Source organism: Anser anser (genome assembly GCF_964211835.1).
Source record: "Anser anser genome assembly, chromosome: 4".
Classification (NCBI taxonomy): Eukaryota; Metazoa; Chordata; class Aves; order Anseriformes; family Anatidae; genus Anser; species Anser anser.
This window is the reverse complement of record NC_139724.1, coordinates 29542938-29567531: the sequence shown is the minus strand read 5'-3', so window position 1 is coordinate 29567531 and position 24594 is coordinate 29542938. Positions and strand designations below refer to the sequence as shown.

At 37.1% G+C, this 24594-nt stretch overlaps 1 protein-coding gene and 1 long non-coding RNA gene across 10 annotated transcripts in view; both read right to left on the bottom strand.

Moving 5' to 3' along the window:
- Positions 1-24594, bottom strand: part of FSTL5 (follistatin like 5) — a 413536-nt gene that overhangs the window by 359065 nt on the left and 29877 nt on the right. The gene's annotated exons all lie outside the window — the stretch shown is intronic.
- LOC310898840 lies at positions 9936-23546 on the bottom strand. The gene is made up of 3 exons (XR_014583772.1): positions 12437-23546; positions 11743-11775; positions 9936-10078 (listed from the first exon to the last, which is right to left on the bottom strand). It is a non-coding gene; the product is annotated as an uncharacterized lncRNA (long non-coding RNA).

Genomic DNA, 24594 nt, shown 5'->3' with positions numbered 1-24594 from the left:
TTCATGACATTTTTCACTCTTTTTTTGTTTTATTGATGCCAAACAAGAGAAGAATCCTCTGTATTGCTGAGGAAACCTGGTTCAGTTTCCCCTCTTGCCAAAAAGCCTCTACCTCCATTGCTTGGAACGGCATCTTACTCCACATAATTTTTCCTTTGCATGACTGCCTTTTTTTTTTTTTCCTCTAGACTCTGCCTTCACCTTTTACTGTTTTACCCTGTGCAAAAAAGATTTTGCCCACAGACTTCACGTCTCCAGCAGGTACTATGCAACAGAGATTACTGCTCCCCTTACCAAACTATTAAACCCTCCCTTACCTCAGTGCATAGCATTTTTTATACTTTACAAACCATGACATCCTATCATTACTAAACTGGAATTCACAAAATAGCTCCAAATGCTGCAGACTGGAAAAATTATCCTAATAGACCTGCAAATTTTATTATAGAGACCTCCACACCCAGCACATAAAAGCTGCAGCTTACACCATTGGGCCAGACTGTGTTGGACAAGCCAGAAATATAGGAGGCCCATCACATTTTATACATGCCATACCCCAACTGGCAGAGCCAGCAGAAAAAGAGCACCGCTGACTCTGAGATCTTGAGTATATTTTGTCAGAATTGCAAAAGTCAATCAGACACAAACACACAAATAATATTTTTTTCAGGGAGAGAACACAGCAAGGAGCTGTAAGAAACTGCACTATTTCTCCATTTTCTTGGAAGGACGATATATTCAGGGGAAACTGATTGGCAAAGTCTCCACTCTGTTCTAGGTGACAAATTTTGAGCCTTTTGGCATCTACAGTTCAGTCCGCTAAACACAAAGGCAATTGTAAATTGCTAGACAAAGTCATTCAGCAATTACAAGACTTTGATCCATGAAAAAGTGTCAGCTGGCAAAGCTGTAAGGGTTTCTGTATTTCTTTGAATTGTTTTGGAAAGCCAACAAATATGTAAAACACACAAAGTACATATACTCATCTGTACTAAGAAAAAAAAAAACACCCTTTTAAGTAAATAGGCATTTGCAGATGACTAACATATATTCTTCAAAGAATATAATGAAACACATAATGGATGGAAACACAGTAAGGACGTTATGTATTGCACTGGTACAGGTCCTTGTGCATTGCCAAAAATACCGATAAAGTGCAAAAGCCTGTTAACAATCATAGATTAGGAAAAAGGTGAGTGTAGCTAGGCAGCGCAATTGGCTGTTATTGACCAGCAATAGATGCCATTTGACTAACTTCACAGCCTGTCATTACAATAAGCAGTCTCTTTTTTAAACACTCTCGTTATAGCAGCAGTATGACAAACAGAGATGCTTGTGTGTCTCATAAGCATTAACTTCACTCTTTGTCTGCAATTTTAAAATGATTGAAGTTTAACTATTCATCAAATGAATTTCTGCAGACTGTGCCAGGAACTGGCATATATCTGATCTCAGGCTCATGTTCTTTTCCCAGAAGCTGCTGGTTTGGGAGAAGGTACATTTGCAGCCCTGTTTCCTTCACCTGCTCTATGTATTGTCAGATAAACACATTTGTCTGCTGTTCACTTTCTCTAAGTTTATCTAAGTCTCTGAGAAAGAAATTTTCTGTAGGACCTGCATGACTTTTCTTCAGAGAGAACGCAGTGATTGAAGACATGCTCTGGAAATTGGCAATCTTTTTTGGAATTCAAATTGGAAATCTTGCCAACTGGCTTGGCAAGTGAAGGGTAGAAGGTGGGAGAAGAGGAAGTGGTCATGGATTTTTGAGAGGTATTTAGAGAAGGCTGAGGTAAGTAACCTTGCTGAATATGAGGCAAAGTACAGGATCTTGGCTGGCGATGAGGGTAGTGGCGTGTAAGAGGTTTGCCACATTTGAAAGGATTGTATAATTCTTGTTCTCTTCTACATTTCTAATTATTTTGCTTAGTAGGAACAGGCTAACAAAGGAAAAATGTGTACCAAACATTAAGTCTTGTCAGGGCTCACTGGTTAAACACTTCTAATAAGTGGACTGAAGTAATATGTTAACTGTCAGGTTTGTTTAGATGCCTTCAGTACAATGTTTTAATCATTTACCCCTTCTTGAGAAGATGATAGAAAAACACTGTTTCAAAAAGCTGGAATGTTCATACGATTGCAGAACTGTAAGATGGCTTGTTTTAAAAACAGACTCCCCTCTCTCACGCTTCTAGTCAGTTCTGGAAAAAGTGAAGCAAAATTCATTTCCTTACTTACTAGACACAGACAAGGTGCCACAATGTATATTGATGATAAAAGTTGGCTTTTAAATAAATCCGTTACCTTGTCAGACCATCATGATGCAGTTCAGATGTGAAGGTATCAAACAGGAGTTATCAGTGGTTATAGCTGAGGGGATAGTTTCCTCTTTTTTAATTCAAGGTTAGTTTCCCTTGTTACCAATAAACAGAGCTTGTGTTGCTTTTATGGTACATTACTTTTACACTATACCAGGTGAGTAACCAACAGCCAAGATATTGCCCTCACCTGATATTTGATTTTTTTTGGCACTTTCTCATTTCTGTTTCAAAAACTGGAATTTCCTTTTCACTTAGGGAAGGGAGTTACACATGGCATTGTTAAATGATTAACAGCTGTTAAAACCAGAGAGACCACTGTGACTGTCCAGTCTCACCTTCTACACATAACAGGCCATGAAACCCCCTGCTTGTAGCACGCTTGCAGTGTTGATCTGTTCTCTAACAGTGGTCCCCAAACTGATGTTAAGCCTCGCGTGAAGAAATTGACAACATCCTATGCTTCACTAAAGCTTGTCTTTTCACGTATGACGTCTTTCTTATTACTTACAACTGGAGAAGGCAGAATCCATGGCCAGCTACTGGGTAGACCTAGGCCTAGCTAATGTACATATCGTATACATGCCTTATATATGTATATATATCCAGTTAACAGATCTGGCACCTCATCAGCCTGAGGGGAAAGCAGGATGAGTCTGTTGGTGCTGTTTGTGAGCACTGAGTGTTCCTGCATTGTATGCTGCATACTGGTGTCGGTGTGTGCACCTGTTGGGGATACGTGCACAGCATTGCAACCTGTTACACTCAGCGGCATCAAGCTGCAACAGCCTTCCTCCACTGCACAGATGGATTTGGCAGCCCTAGCAACATATAAATATTTATACAAATCTATAAATTATGTGTGCACACGTACTTCTTTCAATCTTTTTTAAATCATTCTAGTATTTCAGTTCAAAATCTGGCTTACCTACCAGACAACTACACAATCAATAGCATAGAAGGCTCACAAATTGCTACCTATCCAGAGATACGATAAATTCACTATTCAGAATAACCTTCCCTGACACAACTATGAAGGAAGTCTTTTTGGGGCAATATAATATGATCCATGCCTGGATTCTGGTTTATTGGACACCACTCACAGAAAGATTTTTCTAGCTGAACTACTCCCCTGTTAATAGAAATACTTTATATCTTACTTGAAAAGAATTTATCATCATTATGACAAAAATATTCACATTTTTCATTTCAAAACTTTACATATAAAGCTTCTCATGCATCTTCTTTTTTATTTATATACATACATCTCCTGACTTTTATATCTTGGTTTTATGTTTTATAACTTTCATAGGTATTTCTCAGTCATTGGACAGCTTATTCTTCTATAAATTTGCCAAATGTCTGTGCACCCAAGAAAAATCAGATGTGTCATTTCTTTAACAGCTAGTACTTAAACATTCTCTGACAGACTTCTCTCAATTTCCAACAGTTTTGTTTTTATTCTTTGGATGATTCCCTTCCTATAAGTACATTATAGCATCAGTTTTTACTTTCAAAACCATTTTGAAGGTAGATTTAAGTGTGCTACGTTCAGTACCTTCCCCTCCCCTAATAATTCATCAACAACATTTATTTTTGTCATTTTGGCATTTTAAATGCATTTTCCACTAATACACACACATATATCAAAGGTCTGAGTCAAAAGACTCCAAAGGTCAGAGTAAGCATGACACAGTCTCTCTGAATCCATCCCCATCTAGACAGGGATGAAAGGTTGCTACCAGGAGTGGATGTCCCCGAAGATCATCTTGCTCCAAACTGGAATAAGGAGAAGTGGGACCAAAGGCTGCTGTCACCTTCTGGGACTTCCCAAGGGTTAGTAGCACAGCTGTGTAGAATTTCTCCATGTCTTTCATCCCCTGATGCAGCCTACCCGAGGAAGTGTTGGTACTCTTCTTTCTGTGCCTGTTGAAGACTTGGGACACACTTTGGCCAGTGATTCAGAGGGAAGCAAGCACAGTCATACTCACTTGGGATCACCTAACCCATTGTAATAATAACATAAGGCTACATAAAGGCTACTCCATACACAAAGTAACCTTTTTCCTACATCAGGCAGGCCAAAAAAATGTACCACAGTACAGTACCAACAAATGCAACATCTGTTGCCCAAACTGTTAAAATTGGCAGGTAAAGTTTTGGGACACAGCAGACTTTAGCAGAGACTTCTTACACACAGGAGCTGGTAGATCTCTACGCCGCTTTAAGCATCACGAGTGACTTATTAGAAAAGGGACAGTAGAATTGATATATAACAGTCGATTTACTAAAAGTAGTAAAAAGAGTCGCTATTATTTAAATAGTTGGGTCTGTACTGTGCACACAGAGGAGAAACTGATAACTTTAAAAGACTAAGCTCACACACAGAAAGGAGAACAGACCTAACAGTTTGTGAGCTAGCATGACAATCCATGAATATCGTAATTGTGCACCGATTTAAGAATCAGTACATTTATCAGACGTTGCTGAACAAAGAAGCATTTCATTTACTCAGTACCTTATTAGAACTACATGAGCTTTTGACATATTGCATGCATTAACCTTTACGATAAAAGACTGAGTTAGTTTTACATGAGAGTAATCTTATTATAACAACTGTTTGACTAAATTTAACATTTCGCTCATCTCTCTAAGTGATTAAAGGTTTTTAACCTCTTTTCTTAAAGGATTTTTTTGACCAATGGCTTTTGATACCTCTTTTCAAATAGGTGATGATAAACATTTAGAAAAAGATGGATGCAAAAGCATACCACTACAAAATCAGACTATCCTCTGCATTTGAGCTCTCATAGTATGTGATCATTAGCCTTCATTAAAACAGAAAATTCTAGGGAGTACTTGTATGATGCCAAAAAAAAAAAAACAAAACAGAACTAGTAGCATCACTGGAGCTGATGAATTTTTTTTTTCCCCTGTGGACAATTTTAACTTGTGTAGAAAAAGAAATAATCAGAATTTCAATTTCTGCATTATTTACTGTAAATGAAGAACCTGAAAGTATTTACTACACACACAAAACTTCACATGAAAGCTACTATCATTTATTTTTACTGTCAATAAATCTTGCCTGGACAACACTGAGCATCATGGGATTAAAAAAAATGCTGATGGGGACACATTTATGCTACTATTACTATGAAAGTTATGTGACTGAAAAAAGTCTTCACTACAAACAAGACCACAGAAATGTTAAGAGGTACAAATACAGAGATGGAAGTAACCTATGAGACTGTACTTACAGATTTGCTTTGTTTCAGTCAGGGTTAAGACAACAATTTCAAATTCTCAGTCTGCATGCTAGAGGCAGAATTTTATCTGAGTGAAACCAGTCAGACGTAATAAATGGTGGAGGAAGTGACATGACTTACAGCAATCATCTCTGATGTTGTAAATCTCTGTAACAGTCTCATATAAACCATCTCTTAACTTCAAAAACTAAGCAGAAAGCAAAGGAAATTCAGAAAAAATAAAGCAGAAATTTGAAGTGCATATTAAAATATGGCAAATAGAATAAGGGTAAACATTTTGTCGTTTCTGTTGGTTATGAAAGCTGAAGAAGCAAATAGATACATGCTATGCATACCAAAGAGAACAGAATGGAGAGCCCAAGGTAGAAATATCTGGCTGGTATAAGTGGTATAAATCTGAAGTTTTGGCATTTAATTTACCACAAAAGAGAATAGGTAACAAAGATTCAGAATGAAGGAGAACTCCGTACTTGTTGTCTATTTCTGAATTATATTCTGCAAACCTCAATTTTTAAAGGTAATATGTATGTGGTATGAACAACTTAATCTGGAAAATTCCCTTTTCAACAGTAAAGTTTGTCAGAACCTTTTTACCAGATTAAATACAAGTAAAGGTAATTGACAAACCACTACTTCCCGTAACTTAGATCTAAGTTCCATAAACTTAGATCTATCTTGAACTTCCTTACAGTTCAGCTTTCTACACCTCTATTCCGTTTCCTCTTTCAGAACTCCTGCCTTTGACTTAACTATGAGTGCATATTGTAATTTTCAAATTATATCTACAGTTTAAATGACATTTACAGCGTCACTGTCTACCTTAGAATGGAAGAGAAAGAACTTAAACATTTTGTTGTGGAAGGGGGGATATGATGGGGAGGGGAAGAAATCCACATTCACTGAGCATTTTTTATTTTTTAAAACTGAGAAGTGTGAATTACATAAATAAGGATTATTCTGAATTACATATACTTAATTTTCCTTGCTAGTGTCTTAAGGATCTTGTTCCCCTAAATGTTGTATCAGAAGCAGGTAGTTTTTAGAACAGTATTTTCTACGCCAAGAAACTCAGAGCAGCTTTAGATTGAAATATGTATCAGTGATGCTTGTATGTTAAAAGCAGAGAATTAACTTAATACTTAAATGCAAGGTAAAGCTTAGTGGAGGCCTACATACAAGTGAATCACTTGGCATTCATTGATGTAAAACACCCTTTAAAACTTTTTTTTTTTTTTACTAACAGTAAGTCTGAAAGAACAAAAAAATAAAAGGGCACTGAATGATGATTCTACTACACACCACAAGGTAGCAGCAAAGCATAAAAGGAAAGATTAAAAAATAGCCTCCAAAGGCCATAGGGGAGAGGGAAGGAGGGAAAAAATAAACAGAAGTTTAACAATTTTGATAAATCCCCCGCAGTCTAATTACATCCACATACAAATGCAAGGAGGACTAACTTGCTTTAAATTACATATCAGGCAGAAAAAAGGCTGAAGTTATGCCTGCATGCAATTTTAATTTGACAACGAGCTGCAGTCCTCTTTTTGTTGCCAAATCCTTGGTTTTCTCAATTCATTGTGTTCAGCAGCCTAGCTAAGATATCATCATCACTGTGAAAAATCATGCACTGGTGACTGGGGCTGACCAAATCAAGCGTGTTTATTGCTGCATTTTTTTGGTGGATTTCCCTCTCCTTCCCTGCAATTCACGGAGCAAAAAAAGTAATCATGTTCCATTTTAAGAGTTTATAACCTACACGTCATATTTCACTACTTCCAGTATTTCAAAGTGTATTCACAATTGCATTCTTTCAAAGTGTATTTACAAATTGCATTCACGCAGATTTTCAGTTATCTGTTGCTTCTATCAGCTATTTGAGATAACCAAAATTAGATCAATGTTGCAGACTTATTCCAAATTAGTACTTTTTTGCCCCCAGTTAATTACATTTACTTACAATGATGACAGCCCCTGATGGCTGAACATTTCATGTTTAAATTGCATGTTTAGCCACCAGATGGCAGATACTCATCAGAATGACAGCTAATATTAAAATCCAGAAATATTAAATGAATTTCTAAGGTTTGTCACTGTTGTAGTTTTTGGTAAGCATATTATTCTGTCTACATAAAATAATATCATGTCTGATTGGACAGGATGGAATATTTTCTTATTCTTTTCAAATGAAACTTCTTAGTACTTTTGCTACCGCTCTGAATTACTTCAGTCAAAACATCATATGCATATAAATGTGTGTCATAACATTGACTCATTAACACAGAAGTAGACAGGAGCAATAAATGACAAGATTTCCTTGATTAAAGCAAGAAAAAAAGCGCCAGTATCTGCATTAAAAAAAAAAAAAGAAAATTTTCAGTAAGAAATAGATACTAATAGTGCTCGAAGGCTAACTACTCCATGTTCATGGCTATATTTGTTGTTTTTATAGTATGATTGCTCAGTAAATCACAGTTTCTAATTTCTGATGATGTGTGTGTCATCTAGCTAGCAGTACAAATGATAGCTCCTTTCCTAAAGTGATTACTCACTCATTTAACTATTTTGTTAAAAATTGGAACGGGAATTGGGTGAAAATTGTGAAGTTACGGATCTGTAAAGATACATAATGTGCTGTTACTATTATACAAGAGTATAGCCATACAGCAGAAGTTTGAGAAGCAATATATGCTACAGTCATAAAACTTGCCTCAGGCAAGTAGGTCCTAACTCATAGAAACGTGAATCTTCTCTCAGAAACTTCTGCAGATATATCAGGGATACAACAAGCAAGACCTGCAGTACAAACTTCTGATAATGAGCTATTATTTTCTGCACTACCTTCAGTTTTCCAAGTGCTTTCACAGATAACTGGCATCAAAGCTACTACTATGTGACAGCACAGTTGGCAAACAGAAGCTTCCCAGTCAAGGAGACAAAAAATCTTAGCTTCCAAAACAAAACCGATTCTGGCAAACAAATCACAACAGAGTAGAGACAAAGACACAAAATGGTATTTTCCTTCTCATCCTGCTGTTGTACACTCTGCAACATGCGTCTTTCGGGTAACTCTTCTCCAAGATTTAATCTCTCCTCAGCACTACAACATTAAAGCAATGATCAGCCAGTATGAGAGAGAGAAAAACTGAGTGAGCATCCAACACATTGAAGATACAAGGGGCAGGTTTCTCACTACTCTTTTTCACTCCTGTTTCCCACCATTTGCCAAGTGAAATGCTTCACAAATCCACAGCACAGTGAAATAATCAAGATAAGATGCAACATGAACCATCTTCCAGTTCCACTATTTCTACAAATTGAAGAAAGGTTTATTTTTGTTTTTCTTTCTTGAATATTCAGAAAAAAAGTGACCTTTATTCAACCATGATTGATGTAGCAACATAATCGGAACTAGTTCAGCATTTGAGTCCTCGTATAAGCATGAAAGAAAGTGAAAAACCTCTATTCACAAAATATGAATACGACATGTACTGGGATTGTGTCGACATATTTACACTGCAGTGATTTCTTGATGATGTGGCCAACTTTTTTACACTTAAAACATAAGGGAATAAAAGACTTTTACTGTAAGTCTTGCTACAGCAGTTTGAACTGGTTTTTGGCTGCAGTGTGTTAGGAACTTTTTCACTGCAACTATTCACTATCTATTATTCATGGTTACAGATGGCTGAGAGGTTTTTGAATAATACATTATTGAAGAATTTAACACCGGCATTTGCTGAATTATTTACTTTGAACTTTTTTGGTAAGATTAGTCGTACAAATATAGGCAACGATTTAGATTAAGTAGAAAGGAATGGCTGAAATAACTAGTGGAGGGACACAAACATAGCAAATTAGTTGTCCTTTAGATAATCAAATTATATTCATCTCTTGAGGTTCACGAAGGACTAAAACCATGCTGCTCATTGAAGAAGTGATACTTCACTATTCTCTTAGCTACCCAATTCAGCAACACCTAACTTCTCAAATTTCTTAGGATTACAGAGCAATAGGTTACCTTTACATTTACCCAAACCATGAATCAGTAATGAGCTGCATTTATTTATTTAGATCTAGCATGTTTGATCACGTAGAAATTTATAACAGGAAGTTCACATAGGAAGACATTTCACAACCAATGGTTCTTCATATAGAAAACTGCGAAACAGTTTTACCTTTTCTTGAAACAAGTAATATCTAAGTAGAGAAGTAGAGATATCGCAAGTTCTATCAAAGTGATTTCTATCAAAGTGATGCTTGTTTCCAGATAACACATTCCTCATTTTAAATGGTGTCTTTTTGTCTTTTTTTTTTTTTTTTTTTCCTCCTGACACATTTAGAAGGAAATAAATTTTGGAAAGGAGAATATATTTTTCTGGACCTTTTGAAGGTTTTGAAGCTTCCTGCGAAATTTTTGCTATAAAATTCAGCATGCATAAGCCAGGATACGAAGTGGTCCTCCCTCCTTGGCACAGCCTGCAAGGCTCTCTCCTCCTGAGAAAGAATAAATTGAATGACAGAATCTCCAAGTAAGTGCATTAAGGAGTTCTCCATAATGTCAGTTACATTCTACAGACCAAACCCTACTTAATCAAAAGGATCTCTTGTCTTCATTGACATATTTTATAAAGAAGTACAAGTATGGTATCACTGAATATTGTATTCTGATAGTTCATTTGGATTTTACTTAATACAGCATAAGTAGAGTGGTTTTGAAGGTAGCTAGTCAATGCATCTCATCACGTATGAAATTCAGGAACTGGAACACTTACCGGAATAGCAAATTGATCTGACAGTCTCTCTGACTCCCCAATATATTTTACAAAACTGTCAAAGGGAAGGAACGTGCATCCCTAAAGAAATTATGCAGAGGAGGTTGTGGAAACTAGTTAAGAAAAAGCAGCTAAATTACCATCCATTGCATCTCCCTCTCCAAACACGTAATTACCATGACAAAGTATTTTTAGTGATACAGTTTATGATACATCCTGGTCAAACAACAGAAAGCTTGTTTGTAGCCCTTTTTAGGTATTCTAGCACCATCTTAATTCACATAATGCCAACAGGTGTTTAGAAAGGCATATCTAATGTTAAAGACTAGAACAGAAGGAAAAGTTGGTATTCATTCAGTGTGTTTCTTGGGACTCAATTTTATTCACCAACAGGAAGCTCATTTGAAGATTAATTGCTGGTCATGTTAACTCAAATATTCTACCAAATGGAGATTGTTTACTAACAGCTATACTCCTGTCATTCAGCTGTTGAAAATTAGAAGTTAGTTGCCAGTTCTCATTCACTCTGTTCTGTTTCCTTTCATGAAATACTGAATTCTAAACAAAGTAATAGCTTTTGAACTGACATGAAGAAATGTGAGTAGATGAAGTCATGCCTCTAACAATAAGAAAAGAAAAATAAATTGAGAAAATCCTCATTCCAACACACTGGGCTTGGACAGAAGTATACCCACATGTTACAGAAAGTCAACAAATTTGAAAGTATCGTAGCACCTTAGAAACATATGGAACAGTGCATGTGTGTTGCTCTTGGCAACCACCCAAATTGTCCCACATCAACGGCTTTTGAATTGGTTGTTTGTTTTTACTTGGAGTACACCAAAATAGAAGTGTCTGAATAAAAATGACTCTGAAATTGAAAGTGTTTTCTTGGTGTTTATAACTTATTCTATAGCTTTCAAAACTACAGATTTGAAGCTACATTTTCAAACCGCTATTTTTGAAACTATAAATTAAAAATTCATCAACATCCAAGTGTTTGCTTGAATACTCCTGAATAATATGCCTCAAAAGATTAAAGTTATTATGCATAAGCATGTAAATTTTACAAAAATAATTCCTGTTGTCTTATTCAGTATCTGAATAGTTTTAAAAGATCATTTATTAGGTTTCTGTCATTTTCTGTAACAAAACTATGGGATGGGAGCTGTATATGGGAGCTGTAGCACCACCGATTTGTTGTGGTTTTTTTTTGTTTTTTTTCTTTTTAATGTACTGAGTTTTTTTGTTGCTTTACAGAGCACCAGCAGATAGTCACAATTTTCAGCTATTACAGCTTGACCTGACCTAGCCTTGCTTAAATAAAATGTATGATATTCCAAAGGATTATTACTGAGTCTTTCCATTCAAGTAGATGTTACTCACAATATCAGTCCTCCTCGGTGCTGAGCCTGATCCCTGTGTATAAATACCCAGAAAATGAGATGCTTTATTAGAAATTACACTTCATCTCTGTTTTATTACCACTATATTATCGCTAAAACACATACTGAGAACTTACCAGTGAACTTGTTAGGATTAAATTTGCAAAAACATACCTGATATTTTGTAGCAGACTAGAAAATGACAGCAGACAATTTTAAAAGCCATAAATTAGCCTAGATTAACCTCCAGATCTCACCAGTGTTTTTTTAAAATAAAAACGGGTCAGAATTTTAAAGGGCACTCAGCACCAAGTATAGCCATTAAAAAGGGTGAGAAGTGCTGAAGAACTTGAAAAGCAAGCCACATATATTTAAGCACTAGTTTCAAAACTTAAGTCCAAGCATCCAGCATTTAAAATTCTGCTTAGGCTTCTTAACATATGTGGTTAAATAAAGGGCTATTTTTTGGCCTTTTTACCTAGAAAGTTCTTAAAAAAAAAAAAAAAAAAGCCCATTTCACTCCCAGATACATCCCTCCATAACATTTAAAATGCATGGTAGAAGGTGCCTGAATAAAGCATTATTACATAGCCCAGCAATCCCCTTCACTTCTGAACACGAGCACACAACAGCAATAGCTTTTGAATGCACTGGCAAAGTAAATCCTTTCTGAGGAAGAAGGCAAGCTTACTAACAGGCGTGCAGGTAAATGTGGTCCTGTGTATCTCTCCAGGACAGCCAGACTGCTACAGGTTGTTTTACAGCAGCTGCATCCAAGTAGAAAAGAGCATCTGCATGAGGTGAATCCCACTGAATTCAATTCACCCATACTATCCATTCATGCGAAGAAAAACCTATAAACGTTAGATCACTTTTAATTCAACAATAATACCAAAGGCTGCTTTGCCTCATCCTCACCATCTGTCATACCAGGGCTCCATATATTTTTTCCACAATGGCATATTCTCATCCTGCCAAATAAAAAATGCTTTTTGTTCCCCTCATAGGAACTGCATTCTGCCTCAAAACATGGAAAGTTTTAATGGCTTAACGCTCAGATATTTAATGGATTTTCAGACAACAACTGCACACACAAATGAACTTCAGCTTTGAACAGTAGTTCCTGTATTAGTTGTGTCACTCTACATAAAGCCAAGGTGTCTTGTGTCATCTGCCTATTTTTTCCAGAGCATTGTTTGGTTGCTTTCTCTTTGGTGCTATCAAAAGCGCTGAAATTTTATTCTAAAGCACAAATTGCAAGAGTTTTATTTCCATGACACATTATAAAACATCTGAGTATCTTTCATGAAACAAGTTAAATATTGGATGCAGAAGAAACCTGACATAAAATCCTTGAAGAGACTTGATATTATGTATTATGTTGCTATTCTCTTTTCTCCTTTCAAGATTTAGAAAGGAAATACTACTGAAAGTGTTCTAAGTTTTGCCACAATAGGAACATTCAAGTAGTTAAGGAATGGCTTCGATAAAACACAAAGTGACTTTCATTTTATCAGAAAGCAACTACGGAGAATTGGAGAAGAAAACAAAATGGTTAAAATACAAACAAACATAGCAACAACAAAAAAACGCTACTGGGGGAGACCCATGGGTTTTTGCAATTAATTGCACCGTCTCACGAAGTACATGTCCCTCAGCAATTTCACACCAACCACGAGTCAACAGTTTTCATATAACACAGAGCACATGTAAAATCAAGAGAGAGCCCAAGACTTCTTTTCCATTTCCCTGTACTTTTCTACTCCCTTTCAGTTTGGCTGATGTGATATATCCAAAACAGGCTGTCAGTTCTTCAAAACACCACGCTACCTCTCCTAGCCTCAAGAATCACCAGGCTCTGATTGGCACAGGTTTTCTGCCTACTGCAGGTACGTCTGACTAGCATAAGAGCTGGGGAAGCTGGAGGGAACCTGCTGTATAAGACTACTGGACAGCTAAAGAATGACAAAGACATTTTTAAGCCCATGGTTACTTGTGTACTTTTGTTTTACCATTAATGGAATGCTAGAAAGAGTGGTTGAAAGGCAGAAGGAAAGAGAGAGAGAGGCTCTTTGATAGGGTATCAGTAGTAACTGATGTTACTACAACATTCCCTATTGAGTAATATTTGCTGTCAGGCCTAGAAACTCACACTGACCTAAAACAAAACAACCCAACCAAACCCAAACCACCCCCACACCACCCCTTCTTCTCCCCATCCTCTCTCAGTACAGACAGTTTTGTTCACGTCATTTTTGAGCTGTAATAATTAAAGCTTCCTATAACCCTGGCCTTTAGCATAATGTATATGGTCAATGCTTGCAAGTTTACTGGGAAACCTGCAGCAACTTCCTATTATTCACTTGGTCACAAACACCTACTGAAGTATTAAATGAACTCAACCCATAAACCTGAAATCAGGTCCATTCAGAATCCCCCTTCCTGGGCTAAGTACTCAAAGAGTACTCATTCAAACCTACGGAGACAGGGGTATCTCCTGGTCTCTCACCAGATGATTAGCATGTTGAGACTTTCTTCTGAAGTGAAAATATGGCTATAGAACATTCCTATCGCACCCTGTTGTTTCAGATAATAACTGTTAATATTCTACTTCCATCTTTTCCTCTTTTTATGTTATCAGTACAGCTGCTAGAAACTAATCATTTTGAAACTTACAGAAGTTTTAATATTCTCGTCACTAGTGGGAAAAGTGTCAGTACACCATCTATAAAAACCTACTCATTTATGGTGCTTTTGTATTTAGTGTGCATTGCCACAGAGCAATAAAAAAATAGCCATGCATAGAATATTAAGTTGACTTTAAAACTTACTGAACTACTATTCCTTAGAAGAGGCTGGTTAGAGGTTTTAACAAAATGATTTTTAGTTTAGAAAAGTGGATTTATTAAGACCTGAAATTTTGTCAGTGAGAAGGCACACCTCTCATGAGAAAAAGCCAGGAATTATTAAAGCTATGCTCTCTCAATGTGCAACATACCATATGCAATATACTCTGCTATTAGTTACATTGGGATGGTTTGCGTGCCTTTATTTTCCCCTTTAAATTACAAAAAAAAAAAAAAAGATTTGATTTCTGTTGATATGGACTGAAAAAAAAAAAAAGCAGTAAAAATATCTCAGAAGTGTCTGCAGCCTTCTGTTTGAGCTGCAGTACTGCAATACTACCGGGCTTCCACAGCACGGGCAGCTATTCACAGGTCTTCCTTAAAAATAAGGACGTTCTTCCACAGCGACAAATTACATATTTCATCATTTCCACATATAAAACCATTGAAAAGACAGAAAACAGAATTGCTGCTTTCAGACAGATACAATTTAAAAAAAAAAAAAAAAACATGACTTTGAATGTACATGTCAGGATTTATAAAGGGGTTAATATGCAAAAAATTCCCCATGATTTCTGGTATTGTTTGATTCAACTTTAGGGTCCAATCCTCCAGCGTGGATCTGCTTTATCAATTTAATGTTCCTGTCTCATTTTGTCAGTTTTGCTGTAGTGTTAGGCTTGTGTTAGAGCCTACTGCTGAGCTGAGCTGGGTGAATAATGGACTTTCCATTGTGCTGGCTGAACCAAAAATAGTCTCAGATCAAATAGAATACTCTTGTGATTTTGCTTGTTTGATTGATTGTTGTTGGTTTTTATTGCTGATATTTTCCTTTATTAAGTTTCTGAATAATTTTTAGTTATCAAAACATGAATACTTCGACTTAGAATAAATTACAACACTTTTTTTCCCCCTAAAATATTGAACAGTTTAGTTAGGGATTTTTATTAACAAGTACTTTGGTTTTATTTGTGAGAAAGCTTTTTTCTTCATGACATTTGATCAAGCTATGGGCACAGACAAAACCCAAAAACTATTTGGCTTCCATTAATGTCAGTTGCTATAAGGTACAATTTTTTGGACAACATCTCTATAGTAAGTTTATTTTTGTTTCCTTTTCTTATCCATTATCCAAACAAAGGCAAATAAGTTGTACGCATTTAGCTTTCCAATTTGGTTTGTATGCATAGTAATATTTAAAACATTTTTCTCCTTCAGAACCCCCTTCTTGGAGCAGGTAGTAAAAGACAGCAGAACATTCTCTAGACAAAATCAACTGAAATAAAATGTCATTCTCTACAGCTTCTGGGAACAATTGAGAAAGAGCTGTTATCCAAACATAGCCACTTCATACTAATGACACTGAGAATAACTGCATGTGTTATTTCATATATTGACTGAATCACAAACTAACATTTTAAGCAGGGAGATTAGAAGATTGAATGCAATTTTCACTTTCCCACCCCCTTTATTTTTCCAGATTCTAAACACTCAAAAGCTGGGAAAACTGGAAGCAATTGATATCAGGACTAAAAATAGGTATTGTTGTCAAACAATTCATTTATTTTTTCCTCCTGTGTTCACATACAAAGCTTCCTTCATTTTTTTTTAATGCCTTGGTAAAATTAAACTTTCAAAAATCCAGCATTTATCAAATTTTTCACACAAAAAAAAATAAAAATATCAGTGGCTTTGCTTATAATGGGAAGAATCCATTCAAATCCCTGCTAAGGGATCAGAAGGAAGAAGCGATATTAACCCTGCAGTTTCCCACATCCCAGGAAGTTTCCCAGCCACTTGGGACTGGCACTATTTATAACCACTGTTAAGCAAAGTCCCTTTGTGTTTTCAGAATCAGTCTATAAACACACACGCTATATATACACAGAGCATTTTACTGAATAAAAGCACTCTGCTAAGCAATGACATTGCAGAAACTGTAGTATCTCAAAATTTATAGTTTGTCTGGGTGAGGTGAATTTAAAGAATCACTCACTACTAAATCAAGTTTCTACGTTTTTCAAAGAAAGGTCACCAACTGCTTTAAGAAGTGAATGTTGACACCCAGCAATTTTCAGCAAAACATGTTAGCTCTAAACATCTGAAAAATATAGCCTTGATTTTTCAAAGCTCATCTGTTGGCAACAAATCTATAATCCACACACACTGCATCCCAAGTTGTTAAAGATCCCCCTAAAAATGGAGAGGGATTTGGATTCTGGGATACTTGATTGTGCTTGCTCCCCTTTCCCACGTTCCCAAGAACTGAGAATTGCATATGGGAGAGACGATGTTTCTGCGATCGGACCACGACTCGTCCCAGAACCTCTCAAGCTGCTGTTGTACAGATCACCCATTGTGCTGGTAACTGTTGAGCAACACTGATTCAGTTTCAGAGCAATGACCAGTAATTACCACAGCTTGACTGGCTGCGAACTCTGCAGAAAAATGAGTTTGCATTTTTGTTACAATGAACTCTACGCAGGACGCTGTACACATCCATTGAAAAAGGCTGACAGTTCTACTGAAAGGCAAGAAGCAGATAGAGAGTCAGAAAAATAGATAAAGCAAGCCTCCTTTTGGAGCAAGAAGATTAGTTTAGGCCTTATATCTTTGTGTGGATAAATAAATAAAAATGCACATATACCCCTACAACTTTTCTCACAGATGTTGCTACTCTCAAGATTTGCCAAGATCACAAAATCTATAAGTAATACCATAACATTTACATTTTCATGACCTCAGACTTCACCATCATTCACTAAAAGTCTTTCATTCATGGCAACACTCCTGAGATCAATTGGTATTTTATCTCGCTGTTGCAAATAATCTGTCCTATTACCCTTCAGGTCAAAGCTGAAATACAAATTCTGTTGCAGTAACATAATTCAGAACTTCAGTATGGATAATATTTTGTTCTCGGCAGCGAAGGGTCGGTTAAGGAACATTTAAACTAATGGGATATTTACAATCCCATGGGCCCTGGACAAAAAAAAAATCTGGAAATGTTTCTTGTTATGCAGAAGGAGAGTTATCTGTCAAACCATGAAATCTTACAGACTCAGAGATACAAAGCTAGTGAAAGAGGAGGGGAAAAAAAAGTCTATGTTCTAGCTTTTGCTTCAGTTTACACAATTAGTTTTCAACAGCTTGACAAGACCAAAAAAATTACACTACCCAATATTTTGCATATTAATCAGTAGCACAGGAAAATCCCTCACCTTTGGCTCGATATGAAGGCATCTGAAGGTTATACTTGTTGCAACTTGGCAAAGTTACCACATTGTCAGTACACTCCTACAGATCCACTTCCCACTAATTCTAGTGCCAGACTCAAATGGACAGAAAGAGAAATTTAAACTTGATCTGTTAGACCAAGAGCATTGGTTCAAAGGAATTTGTCAGGAGCTGAATACTGATGCTTTCTGCAACGCTTGGCGAGGATTTCTCTCTAGAAATTTCCCTAAAGAAATAGCTTCCCCTGAGGACCACAGGAATGCTGGGTGCATTAAGCTTTTAGAGTTAGCTTCCACCGCAGTGGGACATGGGAGGTCACCTGCGCCTTTAGCCAAACCTGTGGGATTTAAGCAACCTCCAGAGACCGAGAAGACATTCTTAGGTTATCCGTTGACAGGGACAACAACAGAGCTAAGAAGTTCTATGGACTTAGTCCATCATGTTTATTGTCTGCATCAGAGGACGACTGTTTATTTCTGTACCATTTTGTATGTCTAATATTTGACCTTGTTTGTTTGGAGACAATTCTGCAACCATTAGATTTCATTATCAGAACACAGCCCATTTAGTATAACTCCATATCAGCCCAGGAGCAGTCATGATTTGGTACTTCATCTCTGTGGTTAGTGCTTATAAATTTTTGAATGCTTATGTAATAGTATACTCCAGTCCTACAAAACAGATTTCGTTTGCTGTGTTCAATCAACTCACCCAGCTTTTTCTTGCATGTTATTTTATTGGTTTGCTCTATAGTTTGACTTTTATATTCAATGGATCAAAGGAAAGAAAGCTTTCTTTACTGTCTCTATACTATTTTTTTTCCCATCAAAATATGTTAAAATCCTAAGTTTTTGTTTTATTTTGTTTTTGGGGGGTGTGGGGGGGCATCCTATTATTAAGACATATCTAGAGAAAACACTTGGATTTCATTGAGGTCACTATCTTTTTTTTTTTTTTTACTTAAAGTATAGCAGAAACATGACAGATTTTAACATTCAGAATTATATCAATTAGTTATTCTCCTCCAGTTAACATTACTTACTTATTAGAAATTGTTTCAACATTATTATTAACAGGAGGACTGTATGCAATATGAAGTCTGATGTTCTTGGTTTTAAGATATGCTTATGGACTGCAAAAAATTGCTTCAAAGATAGGGCACCCTTTCTCTGCTTCATATAATGATACGCAAGCAGCATATAGATGTGTTTGTCTCCCCCAAAAAGGAAAGGATGTTGACATGTAAGATATGCATCCTAAATATAACATTGCATATTTATGTCTTACTGAATTAAAGAACCAGAACATTCAGGAAATAAAAAATTCCACGCACATACATACTCAGAACGCCATATTAAATTCACTGATGTCATCAACAGATGTTTCCACTGCTTATCCCTATGACTTCGTTCACCAAGTACTCAAGAAGCCTTCAAGCAGAAGATTTCAAACAAGAAATGTTACCAAAGAAACCAAAAGTCAGGCTTCCACACCACCACCACCACCCCGCCCATATTCAGATAGCTGCTCTTGGTCAAACAAGTTCACAAAAGGGGTAAGAGGTTCTCAGCTCAGATTTGACTAAATGCAGAAGCACCGTTTACAAAGTGATAAAATTGAACTCTCAAGATGTGACAGTTTCTTGGGGATGAAGACAGAAATATCTGGATAAAAATAATAAACATCCCCAAACAAATAATAAAAGCCTGTACCTGTCTATTATCAATAAAAATGAAGCCTAAGCAATCAGACTTTAGGCTGTTACTGGAGAACTCTGCATCCAGGTCCAAACTGGATTGCTTAGGGGAGGAGTTTGGGCTCAAGAGAGTGCTTATATTGGGCGCTGGACACACAAATACCATCAGCACTTGCACGTCTCAGGCAAACTGCAGTCCATCCTCTAAACCATACAGCAGCATACCCACAGTCCTAGGAACCTACCTGCCCACACCTCTGTGCTTACCCCTGATCTGACCTGCTCTTTGTCACCCTGCAACATCTATGCAGTGAAATGTGAAGTATCTGCCCAGCTCCTAAGGGACTTTTCTGGCATCATGCCTGATGCAGAGAGAAGGCAGCCGAGCCTTCTTTCTTCCAGCAGAGCCAGTTCAGCAGTCAGTTTGTGTAGGAGTTTTGTGGAAATGCCACTCAAACAACAGCACTCAGCTGAGACAGACCTTAACAAACCATAAGAATAAAACAAGCGGAAGACTCACTCAACAATTATGTATTATGTAAATTATGGGATTTACCCAGCTCCACAAGACCATAAAGCACACTTGCCTTAAAGTGCTCCCATGACATCTTTAGACTACAGGTCGTGCTACAGTCTTTATTTACACAGAACTCCATAAATTACAAAGCATGGTATTAAGCAAGGCAGGAGGAGAGCCCCACACTCCCAATTTCAACATCCACAATGAGGGGTGGTGAGCTAAATCAGGCCATTCAGGACATAAGACTAGACTTTATGAAAACAACTAATCATAGGTCGGCAGGAATCAGACAAATTAAAATGCAAAGTTGAGAACAAAATACAGAACATCCCCATGCTGCTCTGCTGTGACAAAACTGCAGGTGCAATGACAATGAACTAAAAAAGAAAAGACAAGGGGGATGAGAGACACAAAGCTGTTTTTTATTTAAAGGCAGTCTGAATACAGTAGGACACGGTGTAAGAGACTTTATGGATGTAACTTTGATATAAGTCTACAAATGAGGAGCAGTTAACAGAAAGTGATCGCTCATTTTATCTTCAAATAAAAGAAGCAGGTAGCACTAAAACTAAGAAGCAACAGGCTCAAACCAAGCTCTGTCTCCTCATATAATGTGCAATCAATCTATAAATTCCATGCCATAGGATGCTGTGAAAGCTAATATTTTGTATGAATTCAAGAAGTCACTGCACAATTTCAGGGCAGAAAGAGTTGCATAACAATACAAAGATTCTATTTCTAGCTAATGAAGCCTTGAATCACAAATTGTTGAGGGTTGTGAGAACGCACTGGAAAAGCATTCCTTGGTGTCTGGGTGACTGCGGGTTTAGCCTTCCCTGCGTGCTTCCCGAAGGCCACAGGTGGAGGCGGTGTGCCAGGCTAAGTGAACTCTTGGGCAGATCCCCGGCTTTTTTTCCCAAACCACAGCCATCCCTAGAGCTTACGGTCTGAGAAAAGACATCGCTGCGAGACCAGACCCCACACTAAGACCTTGCCAGCAATACCCTTATGCACATCAAGTCCCAAGCACATGTAAGAATACCAATACAGAAATAGTCTGTAGGGTATGCGGGCCACATGCTGAAGTTTACTAAATATGAAATTAATCTTAAGTTTTGCAGAGGGGCTTAAATAGCTGACAATAATACCTGTAATTATTTCACATGCTAATTAGTGATTCAGAAACATCTTAAAGCAACGCTCATTAATTCTTTGGGAAGGAAGAAATATAGTTTAAACTCCTTTCTGCTTCATTAAGATATGGTGATAACACAGGTTACTTTGTCTAATTAACTACAAAAAAATAGTTTCCTTAGGTCCAAAAATCACTAAATTCTATGGAAGTTAACATTTGACTATAGCTGGGCAGGCAAAGAACAGAATTGAAAGGGACAGCAACAATGTCAAATCCTCTCAGGAAAACACCAGAAGTAGACAACCAATCAACAAATAAATTTAAAGAGACTTTTTAAACGATACTAAGCTAACCATTTTCTCTATATGTGGATCTCTTAACCTATACTTTTTTTTGGTCTTTCAACAGCATTCCAAGTTGAAAGGTGCTACTGATGATAAAACACTCTACAAACACCTTTCAAATTCTGGTGAAATGCATTTGTTATGCAACTATTTAAAATGCAGGTGTAGCTCCCAGGGAAAAAAAAAAAAAAAAAAGAGAGTGTCTGCTTTATTAAAGAGAATCATACAATGTGTGTTGGCAGTATTTAAAGAAGGTGGAATTTTTGTTGTCTATGTTGGGGAGTTCAAAGACCTCATACTGAATCTTTTCACAGCATAGGAACACTTTCTTGAAATTGCATTTGGTTTTGTTAGCAGCATGCTGGGATATTATTGAAACAGTGGGGAAAAAAAAAAACTCTGTTTCCACTGAAAAACAATGTTTAGAAAATTATTTTTAAAAATGTGTTAAGGGAGCAAAAATAACACGAGGAAGAAACTAGTGCATGTATTCCCAGTACCTTTTATGAGCTACGCATAATAATGAAGTAAAAAGACTGCACTGCTACCAGGTAGTTCCCTTTCACAGTAAAAGCTATAGGAGCAGACTGGGAAAACAAAACAAGATGAAAAGACACAAAACAAACAGAAGTCTTTGCATGGTGGCAGAAGTGTAGGTGTTCTTGCCGCTCAGTCTGGTACATTCTCCAGTATTGTTGATGTTAATTACTCAGAGACATTAAATCTTCTGTGCTAACTTCTAATCCCTTAAACATTCCTTCATGCAAATCTGATGACACACTTCTATCCAAACTCCGTCTTCCATCCTATTTTAAAAAAGGATTCTTCTTCTAGCAAAAAAAATGTGGGTAGCACTGAAAACATTTTTTAAAATCCTTGTCTAAATCTGAAAATCTCTTGAAGTTCGAACTTCTTCATAAACCAACACACATTTTTGGCAATTTCTGAAAAGGTTTTAAGTTATATATGTGAGAAACACTCCGTAGCCAATAACAACTTAGGCTCAGGCGAGGATCTCAGTGAAGTAGTAATTTATTCGCGATTGCAATGGCAGGCACCCCACAAGCAGGAGAGCGCACCCACTAGTTCCAAAACACAGTTTATACACTTTTTGATGACAGGACCCTCCCCTGTTTCCCCACTGGAGTGGGTAATCCAGGTTCACAATCTATCTGATGCTTCACAGACAATGCCTGGCCTTCAGTTGCCGGCCTGCTTTTGAGGTGGTAATGTTTTGTCCCCTTATCTGGCTTGACTTAACATAGTGATTTTCACCTGATTGCCCTAAGGAGTCTGGTTGTCTGCATTTTACGAGGTCACCTGCTGAGCTTTCTTATCACTGTAAGCATATCTCAATACCACATTCCTTCCTTCTAAACAATGTAACACTGCAAAAACAACATTTCTATTCCCACATATATTTAGGTGCAAGATATGTTTTTGAAATATGTGTGGCTTTTTTTCTAATCTGAAGAGATAAAGATTGAAAGAAGCACTTAAATCGGCAGTAGTTGCAACAAGATACTAACATTTCATGGCTAGAGACTAACAGACTTTCTATGTAATCTACATAACAGGCCACTTCAGCATTAGGGGCCTTTTGGAGGACAAATGCCACCAAAAGAAACACCATCAACATCCACGATAAACCACATCAGACTTATTTTACAATTCAAATGAGTGTGTGGGGGGGAAAACCAACTCTCTATTTCTTTTCCCCTTTCAGAAGGGAACCCAAGAGAGCTTCGTTCTGAAACCAAAATCAGTCAAGCAGGCTCTCACCCCTTCCCACCTCTGATTCCAGGGAAAATCCAGGGACGAGAACCTGCTGCAACTACATGCACAGATTTATTATTATTATTATTATTAATTATTTTAGTAACTCATGCTAGAACTTAGCCTGAACCATCTGTGTTCTCTTTCAGGTACTCTGCTTATAAAACTGCATGATAGGGAGGGAAAGCCAACCTGGCTTCATGCATCTCTCCCCAGGCCCATCCCTCCCCCCCCAACCCACCCCAAAAAAACAAACACCCCCCGAGAACCATTCAGAAATCTTGGCAAAACCTATAAAACACTTCAGTGAAAATGCAGGTTTCCAATCAAATAAGCCCCTGTAAAAGAACAGCACTAAAAGTGATGCAGATTGCATTTCTTGGATTTTTTTTTTTCCCTTCCATTATCAGAAGCTCAGTGTCAAGGAGAAGCTTCTGTTTAGGCACAGAATATTGCACTATTTTAGTAAAGCAGCAGCAACAAACAGGAAAAAAACAACACCTGTCTTCATGTGTGTGAATAACAATACTCTGGTCATTGTTATCTGGATAGGAGGAGATAGCAGAATCAAATTTTCTCTGTAACTTAAAATGCAATATTTACTTTGTTCCTTTCTGATTTTCTGTTGTCTACAGATACAGTTAGGTAATGCCCCATCATTTTCAAGGCTGTTGCAATGTTTTAAAGACAAAGCAATAAGGTTTCGTCTCTAGATTACTGAGAATCAAGTAGGAATGTTAAGTGCCCTTAGCTACTGATAGTAGCTCCAAAATTCAAATAAACCATGCAAACTCCAGAAGGAACTTACAGCAATAGAATTATGAAGCTACAAGTCAAGATATCACCTCCATTACAAAAATCTTGTGTAGCCTTGAGAAAATTATTTAACTCATTAACTAAATATGGCAGGCAAGTTGGGTAGGTGGGAAGGGAAAAGATCTTTTTGACAGTTTTCTTCTCATGTACCTTTACAACTAATTTCCTGTTCTTTCCCACCCTTGTTTTCTTATTTACACTCACACTCTGGTTAACACTTAACATGCCCATCACCCTATGTCTGTCAAGATAGATGCAGCCAAGCATCAGGCTTCTCCCTGACGCCACAGGGCTATTTCTACAGGCAAACACGGACACTCCTTATCATCCAAGCAGAAGGGTATGCAAGACCTGCAGAGGTGAAGGCAGGACTGCCATTACTGTCTCTTTGCCTTCCCTCCTTTCCACAACGAGACAAGGTGTGCATGTGCTGAAATTTGATTGCTTCCTTATTAACTGAACACAGCTAAAACCTGAAATACG